The sequence below is a fragment of the Mauremys mutica genome, unplaced genomic scaffold (assembly GCF_020497125.1).
Source record: "Mauremys mutica isolate MM-2020 ecotype Southern unplaced genomic scaffold, ASM2049712v1 Super-Scaffold_100314, whole genome shotgun sequence".
Classification (NCBI taxonomy): domain Eukaryota; kingdom Metazoa; phylum Chordata; order Testudines; family Geoemydidae; genus Mauremys; species Mauremys mutica.
In genome coordinates, this window is record NW_025423311.1 from 317,986 (window position 1) to 326,581 (window position 8,596).

General features: G+C 49.3%; 1 long non-coding RNA gene across 1 annotated transcript; it reads right to left on the reverse strand.

The window, feature by feature from the left end:
- Nucleotides 1-766: 766 nt before the first annotated feature.
- Nucleotides 767-4,259, reverse strand: LOC123360831. Its single transcript, XR_006576072.1, has 3 exons — nt 4,239-4,259; nt 1,842-1,989; nt 767-825 (listed from the first exon to the last, which is right to left on the reverse strand). It is a non-coding gene; the product is annotated as an uncharacterized LOC123360831 (long non-coding RNA).
- Nucleotides 4,260-8,596: the final 4,337 nt, after the last annotated feature.

An 8,596-nucleotide genomic window follows, 5' to 3' on the forward strand; every position in this document is an offset into this window, starting at 1 on the left:
CCCTGTGTGGATTCTCTGATGTGTAATAAGGTTTGAGCGCTGACTGAAGCTTTTCCCGCACTCATGGCACATGTAGCGTCTCTCTTCCAAGTTGATTCTGTTGCGTGGAATAAGGTCTGAGTGGCTACTGTAGTTTTCCTCTGGCCTCTGCTGAGTCTCACAGGCTTTTGTGTTTTCTGGGAGTGCACAACTCCTGGAAACATTCCCTTTGGATCTTCCTGATAACATCCAATGTGGTTCTACTTGCACAGTGTCTTCCTGCTGCGGTTTCTCCTCCTCGTTCTCACTCACCAGCCCATCGCCGGATGGGAGACAGAGAGAATCCAGACATAGGTCACTCCCTGTACCTGAGAAAAAGGAAATGTCAGAGAGAGGAATGGAAAAAGGGATGAACAAACCAAAATATATGTGGGAGAGATCAAACCTATCAGGTGCTGATTTTCCCCAAACCCTTCCACAGAGAAGAGAGGAAGGAATCAGTTCTAGGTCCTCATTGCACCATAACTCTCAGGAGAAAGTGAGATCAGGGAGCGACCTGCTGCCAGTTGTCAGTCAGAATAGGAGGGAAGCCATGAGTGACATCTGCCATGATGATTCCACATCTGCAGGGAACAATCCTGAACTTGGAGAGCTCACAGGGTCTTAGTAGGGCATCCCAAATGTTTCCTGCATTCCTAAGCAGTTGTTGAGTTGGTTTAACCAATTCCTTACCTGTGCAGGCAGCTCTCGGGAGCACTTCTTTCTCAGAGCCCTGGAGGTCTGGGACCCACGGCTCTTCCCCTCGTTCCAGCTGCGAGATCACATCAGGTTTGGAAACTGGAAACCCTACTCCAGGCAAAGAAAACAAGGGAGGTCAGTGTAATTGGTGGGATACATGTCACAAAGAATATTCCATGGTTTAACCCCATCTCATTTTAGGTAGTAACATCTGTAGCCATCAGGATTCATCTGCTTGCCTGCATCAATATCTCTTTTCTTATAAGTACAGTCTTGTGATAGGTTTATTAATTCCTATTAAAAATATGTTTGGCTGTAATGCAAGAAACCTACAGGCCAAAAACCTGCATTTTAAGCTAAAGCAAAGTTAGCATAGCTACATCCTGTGCCCTTTCACCCAGAAAAGGAACTGTTTTTCCTATATCCAAATAAAGTGCCTACGCTTAGGTCTAAGACCCTTTACCTAGACCAATAGACAATGAAGAATAGCAAAGGAGATTTTTCAAAGTTGTACTCACAGACTTAACAAGTACCCCACAAGTGCGCAGATACCTGTCATCCATACGCACATACATACTAGCCTATGGAGTAAGCATACCCTAACATTTCTATGGGGGGAAGACTGAAATTTGGGCATAAGAGAAAGGATTTCTGGCATTTATTTCTATAAAAAGAGGTAACCTACCTCACTATGGTACTCCCACCCAACCTCGACCGCCTCCTTCACTACACTTTACCATCTTCAACTACGTATTCATGCTATCCATCTACGACAGCTATTAACCACTAATAGGCCGCACTTATTTTCTTTTCAAACTTTAAGTTCAAAAGGGACTCGGCTAAGCTTGGTCTCTCTAAACTTTATTTTAGTTTGTGTATCAGATTATTTAGTTGAGCTAAAAAATAAATTCTAAAGTAGCTTTGACAGCTCTTTGCATTAGTTTCCCTTGCAAGAGCTGTGAAACTGGAACCGCCAGAGGCGAAGCCAACACCAGATTATCAAAACAGGGTGTGAATATTAACCAAAGTTTGCAGCACATAATATTGTATCATCATATGTATCTCTTGAATAACAGTAATACAATTGTAACTCTGTAATTCTAAATGTTTTACAATTTACTTACTATTTCATTGAGTTTAATAAAAAGTCGTTATGACTCTATCTGTCTCCCTGTGAGCTTCCTGTCATACCCGCGAAGGTCCCTTTATCAATTCTGTGGAACCCGATTCGAAACACGAACTTTTATCTTCTGATCAAACAAATTGGCGAGCCTAAACCCATATTAATTAATATAAATGATTAAGTATTATTAATTAATTAAAATAATTACAATACACATTAAATTAAGTTGATAAATCAAATCAACATTACTAACACACCCCAAATAAGGCTACGCATCCTAAGGCCATGTTCCTTGGCTCAAAATGGCAGGAGAGTTACTATTATAACAAATCATATTCACTACCTTAGTGCCTAAGGACCAACTAACAGTGGGGGACCCGGTCCCCATTGTGCTAGGCAAAGTGCAAACAGAGAACAGTAGATGGCCCATGCCCTGAAGAATTTACAATCTAAATCAGGGGTAGGCAACCTGCGGCAGCGAGCTGATTTTCAGTGGCACTCACACTGCCTGGGTCCTGGCCCCTGGTCCGGGGGGAGGGAGAGGGGGCTCTGCATTTTAATTTAATTTTAAATAAAGCTTCTTAAACATTTTAAAAACCTTATTTACTTTACAAACAACAATAGTTAGTTCTATATTATAGACTTATAGAAAGAGACCTTCTAAAAACGTTAAAATGTGTTACTGGCACACGGAACCTTAAATTAGAGTGAATAAATGAAGGCTCGGCACAGCACTGCTGAAAGGTTGCCGACCCCTGATCTAAATAGACAAGACAGACACAGAATGGGGGAAGGGGTAGAACCCACTGTTAGAATAGAGATATTCAGGCCTGCCTGTAAAGCCTAGACTTTAAGAACTTAGGTGTATTTTTATCACTTTGTCTTTATACCCCTGTAACTAGCTAAGAATCAAAATCACAGTCTGCCTGTGTCTGGGCCTTCTCTCACTAGGATAGGCTGAGGCCTTGTTCTTACGCTAAGGCCTTTGGCTAAGCAGCAGGGGCAGCCATAAGCAGGGGCAGCCATAAGCACATCCCAAACCAGTCACACTGAAATAAGGTGCTATTGGGCTGTTAGGAAGTCGATCCTGTCCTGATAGTGCCCATCGCCACCAGATAAAGAAACAGATCTTAAGATGGTTAAAGAAAACTTAGTTTGACAGCATCCTGTCTGGCAAGAAATCCCTTATAAATGGTTGTGGTTGTGAAACCCTCATTTCTGTATTGTTTTATCTTTATGGCCACCACTTTTACCTTGTTAATCAGTCTGGTTCTCTAATTGTTTCTGTCTGCTGCATAATTAATTTTTCTAGGTGTAAGTTCATTAGGGCAGTGGAATATGCTTGCTTGGAAATAACCCCAATAAACATCGCATTATCTGTGCTTTGGACTTCTGGTCTTTCGCTGCTTGCTGTCTGCGTGACAAGAACCAGGGAAGTGGAGGATGAAGGGAAAACCCTCTAACAAATGGACATGACCTGATAACCAAAAGGTGAGCCTTTAAGGAAGGTTTTAATACACTTTGGAATGGATCAGGGATTCCCCCAAGGACTGAGAGGGAGCGATAGTAAACACGCATTTAGATCCTTTTCTTGTTTTGTATCTTTTCCCCATAAGGCTGAACCTCTGGCACTGTCATGGATCCATAGGATCTCTGCAATGCCCTGGCTTTAAAACAGTCCTTGGGAGGTGCCCCTTGAGTGCACTAGACCCCCAAGGGGTCCCACTCTTCCACAAGGACAGGCCACTTAGCTTCAGCACCTGAGACTGAGCCACTTCCTCGGTGCCCTTCCTCCACACTCCTCTCCACTTCTTCCCATTACTCTCAGCCAGCACCACCTCCCGGCTCCTTGGGAGCTTCTTGTGTTCCCTCCTTGTCTCTCACAACTTTATCCCTCCCTGCTGCTTCTTAGCTCTAACCCTGCACACACTCTCCCTATATCTGGGCACCCTACAATTATCTACTCCCCCCTTCTCCCCCCCCCCACAGCTCTGATCTCCCTTCATCCGTGGGGTCCTGAATGGCAACATTATACGCTCTCCTATCAAAAGAGGAGCTCATCTGACTGTCACACAAGCCAGGCATGAGTCATACACCTATTTACTCAATTTAGAATTCTACAGGAGGCATATTTTCCTCTTAAAATGAGGAATAGGCATGAAAGCTACAGTTATTAATGTATGCAATAAGGATACATTAAATGCAATTTTTAAATGACTGATGTCACCAAAAAGGCACATGTCCAAAAATGATACTAGTGGGTGGGAGATAAGGCAAAAAAGCGGGGGCAAGGAAACTTGTCAAAACTTGTATAACAAATAAAGGTATAAAGTTACTACTACTCAGGTTCTTCAGAGACCCCACAGCTTCTAATAACCCAGGGGACAGGACTCCTTACCCAGCAAGGTCATCGTCTCATAGTTCTCCTGCATGACATCCCTGTAGAGGGCTCTCTGAGCGGGGTCCAGCAGAGCCCCCTCACCCCTGGTGAAATACACAGCCACCTCCTCGAAGGTCACCGCCCCCTGAAAGAGCGAGAGTCCAACACTCAGGACCTGCTGCCCCACTCAGAACCCCACTATTCACGGAACAGCAGCACCAGGTAAATGGAAGCTCCGGGAGGCACATGTTAACAGAGTCCCACCCCACCTTGCCTAGAACAGCCAGGAGGCATCAGAGGGTAGAAAGAGAGAAAAAATGGTTACTCACCGTTGTAACTGTTGTTCTTCGAGATGTGTTGCTCATATCCATTCCAGTTAGGTGTGTGCGCGCCGCGTGCACGTTCGTCGGAAGATTTTTACTCTAGCAACACTCGGTGGGTCGGCTGGGCACCCCCTGGAGTGGCGCCGCTATAGCGCCGGATATATACCCCTGCCGACCCATCCGCCCCTCAGTTCCTTCTTGCTGGCTACTCCGACAGTGGGGAAGGAGGGCGGGTTTGGAATGGATATGAGCAACACATCTCGAAGAACAATAGTTACAACGGTGAGTAACCGTCTTTTCTTCGTCGAGTGCTTGCTCATATCCATTCCAGTTAGGGGATTCCCAAGCCTTACCTAGGCGGTGGGGTCGGGGTGAGATGTCGCAGAATGCAAAACTGCTGAGCCAAAGGCTGCATCATCTCTGGACTGTTGGACCAGTGCATAATGTGAGGCGAAGGTGTGGACTGAGGACCAGGTAGCTGCGCGACCTATCTCCTGGAAGGGCACGTGAGCAGCAGAAGAAGCCTGAGCCCTGGTGGAAAGTGCAGTGAGGTGGCTTGATGGAACATGGGCCAAGTCACAGCAGGTGCGGATGCACGACTTCACCCAAGATGAAATCCTCTGGGAGGAGAGAGGTAAGCCCTTCATTCGGTCTGCCACTGCAACGAAGAGTTGGGGTGTTTTATGAAAGGGCTTTGTCCGCTCGATATAAAATGTGAGCGCCCTACGGATGTCTAGGGAGTGCAATTGTTGCTCCCTTCGCCATGAGTGTGGCTTCGGAAAGAAGACCGGAAGGGAGATATCCTGGTTGATATGAAAGGCCGACACCACCTTAGGGAGGAAGGCCGGATGTGGTCACAACTGCACCTTGTCCTTGTGAAACACAGTGTACGGTGGGCCCACCGTGAGAGCCTGAAGCTCGGAGACTCGTCTGGCCGATGTAATGGCTACGAGGAAAACTGTCTTCCAGGACAGGTATAGCAGCGAGCAGGTTGCCAGTGGCTTGAATGGGCAGTCATAAGTCAGGTTAGAACCAGGTTGAGGACCCAGGTTTGGGCGGGGTGGCGAATTTGTGGGTATAAGCGCTCCAAGCCCTTGAGGAACCTAGAAACCATAGGGTGCGAGAATACGGAGCAGCCACTCTCCCCTGGGTGGAAGGTAGAGATGGCTGCCAAGTGTACCCTCAATGATGACACCGCCAGGCCCTGCTGTTTGAGAGACCAGAGGTAGTCCAAGATGGAATGGATCGGGGCCTCCGTGGGAGTAACATTGTGCGTTTCACACCAGCAGGAGAAACGCTTCCACTTGGCCAGATATGTTAACCGAGTGGAATGTTTCCTACTACCCAGGAGTACCTGTTGTACCGAGGCAGAGCAAAGTAACTCGGATCGGTTTAGCCACGCAGCAGCCATGCTGTGAGGTGCAGGGATTGCAGGTCTCGGTGGTGAAGTCTGCCGTGATCCTGCGTTATGAGGTTTGGGCGAAGAGGCAGGGGAATCAGGTTGGCTATCGACAGGTCTAGCAACATGATGTACCAGTGCTGCCTGGGCCACACTGGAGCGATCATGATCAGGTGCGCTCTGTCCCTGCGGAGTTTTAGCAGGACCCTGTGAACCAGCGGGAACGGTGGAAAAGCGTACAGCAGATGGCTTGTCCACGGCATCAGAAAAGCATCCGAGATCGAGCCCGGGGAGAAGCTTTGGAATGAGCAGAACGTCTGGCACTTCCTGTTCTCGCGAGAAGCGAAGAGGTCTATGCGGGGAGAGCCCCACTTCCCGAAAACGGAATGGATAACGTCCGGACAAATCGACCACTCGTGAGACAGGAAGGATCTGCTGAGGCGATCTGCCAGAGTGTTCCGAACCCCTGGGAGAAAGGACGCTACACCAGGTCTATCGATTGGGCTATGCAGAAGTCCCTGAGCTGGATAGCTTCCTGCAAAGAGGGGAGGACCGTGCTCCTCCCTGCTTGTTTATGTAATACATGGTCGTTGTGTTGTCTGTGAACACTGAGACACAATGGCCTTGTAGGTGCTGCTGAAAACGCCTGGCACGCAAGGCGGACTGCTCTCAGCTCTCGGACATTGATGTGCAAGGCCAGCTCTTGGGCTGACCAAAGGCCCTGAGTGCGAAACTGACCAAGGTGAGCACCCCAGCCGAGAGATGAGGCGTCCATCGTGAGGGACACCAAGGGGTGAGGTGGATGGAACGGCATCCCTGCACACACCAGGGAGGGCGTCGACCACCAGTCGAGGGAGCCTAGGATGCTCGGGGGGATTGTGACGATCATGTCTATGCTGTCTCTGCTCGGGTGGTACACCGAAGCGAGCCATGATTGGAGTGGCCGGAGGCGAAGCCTGGCATGTTTGGTCATGAACGTGCAGGCAGCCATGGGACCCAGAAGACCTAGGCAAGAGCGAGCCGAAGTTGTCGGGAAGTTCCGTAGACCTTGTATAATTGTTACCATCGCCTGAAACCGAGGCTGAGGTAAGCAGGCTCTGGCGAGATTGGAGTCCAGGATGGCTCCATGAATTCTATTCTCTGTGTGGGAATCAGAGTGGATTTCTCTATATTGATCATCAGGCCTAGACGCAAGAATAGGTCCTTGACGATGGCCACATGACGGGTAACTTGGGCCTCGGAGGTCCCTCGAATGAACCAATCGTCTAGATACGGAAAAATGTGTATCCGGCGGCGGCGGAGGGAGGCGGCGACTACAGCCATGCACTTTGTGAATACTCTTGGGGCTGTAGAGAGGCCAAACGGAAGGACCGTAAACTGGAAATGATGACGGTTGGCCACAAACCGGAGGTACCTTCTGTGTGGAGGATAAATGGTGACGTGAAAATACGCGCCCTTCATATCGAGGGCGGCATACCAGTCTCCGGGATCCAAGGATGGGATGACGGTCCCCATGGATACCATGTGGAACTTCAGCGTTATCATGAACTTGTTGAGTTCCCGCAGGCCTAGGATAGATCTGAGACTTCCCTTCGCCTTGGGGATAGGAAATAGTGGGAGTAGAACCCCTTGCCCCTTTCATCCTTTGGTACATCCTCTATAGCTCCGATGGTGAGGAGCGTCCGCACCTCTTGCAAGAGGAATTGCTTGTGAGAGGGGTCCCTAAAGAGGAACAAGGATGGAGGGTGGGAGGTGGGGGACGAAATAAACTGGAGGCGGTACCCAAGTTCCACCGTGCGTAGGACCCAAAGATTTGAGGTTAGAAGGTACCACGCAGGGAGGAAAAAGGAGAGACGGTTGTAAAAGGGAGGGAATGGATCCTGGGTAATAACTGGTACGCCGTCCTCAGGCGTGCCTTCAAAAGTTAGGCTTTGGCCCCATTGGTGGTTTAGAGGGACCCTGATTTTGGCCCCCTTGGGGTCCTGACTGACGCCTACGACCGCCTCGGCCTCACCTGCTGGCAAAGTCCTGTCTTTGTCTAGGCGCAGGGTAAGGGCGGTGGGGCTGGGGATGGAAAGGCCGGCGCTGAGTCACCGGCGTGTGCATGCCGAGAGAGCGCATAGTGACCCTGCTGTCCTTTAGGCTTTGCAGCCTAGGGTCAGTTTTTTCGGAGAACAGGCCTTTGCCATCGAAGGGCAAGTCCAGTATAGTATGCTGCAGCTCCGGGGGAAGGCTCGACACCTGGAGCCATGAAATGCGCGTCATGGCAACACCCGAGGCCAGAGTCCTGGCAGCGGAGTCAGCTGCATCCAATGAGGCCTAGAGGGAAGTTCTCGCCACTTTCTTCCCTTCTTCCAGGAGGGCAACAAACTCTTGATGGGAGTCCTGAGGAACCAACTCCGTAAATTTGCCCGCCGCCGCCCAGGTGTTGTAATTGTAGCGGCTAAGCAGGACTTACTGGTTTGCTACGCGGAGTTGTAGGGCCCCTGCCGAGTACACTTTACGGCCCAGTAAGTCCATTCGCCTAGCCTCCTTTGATTTAGGGGCTGGTGCCTGCTGGCCATGGCGTTCCCTCTCATTGATGGACTGGACGACAAGGGAGCAGGGGGTGGATATACATATAGGTACTCGTACCTCCTGGAGGGTACCATGTA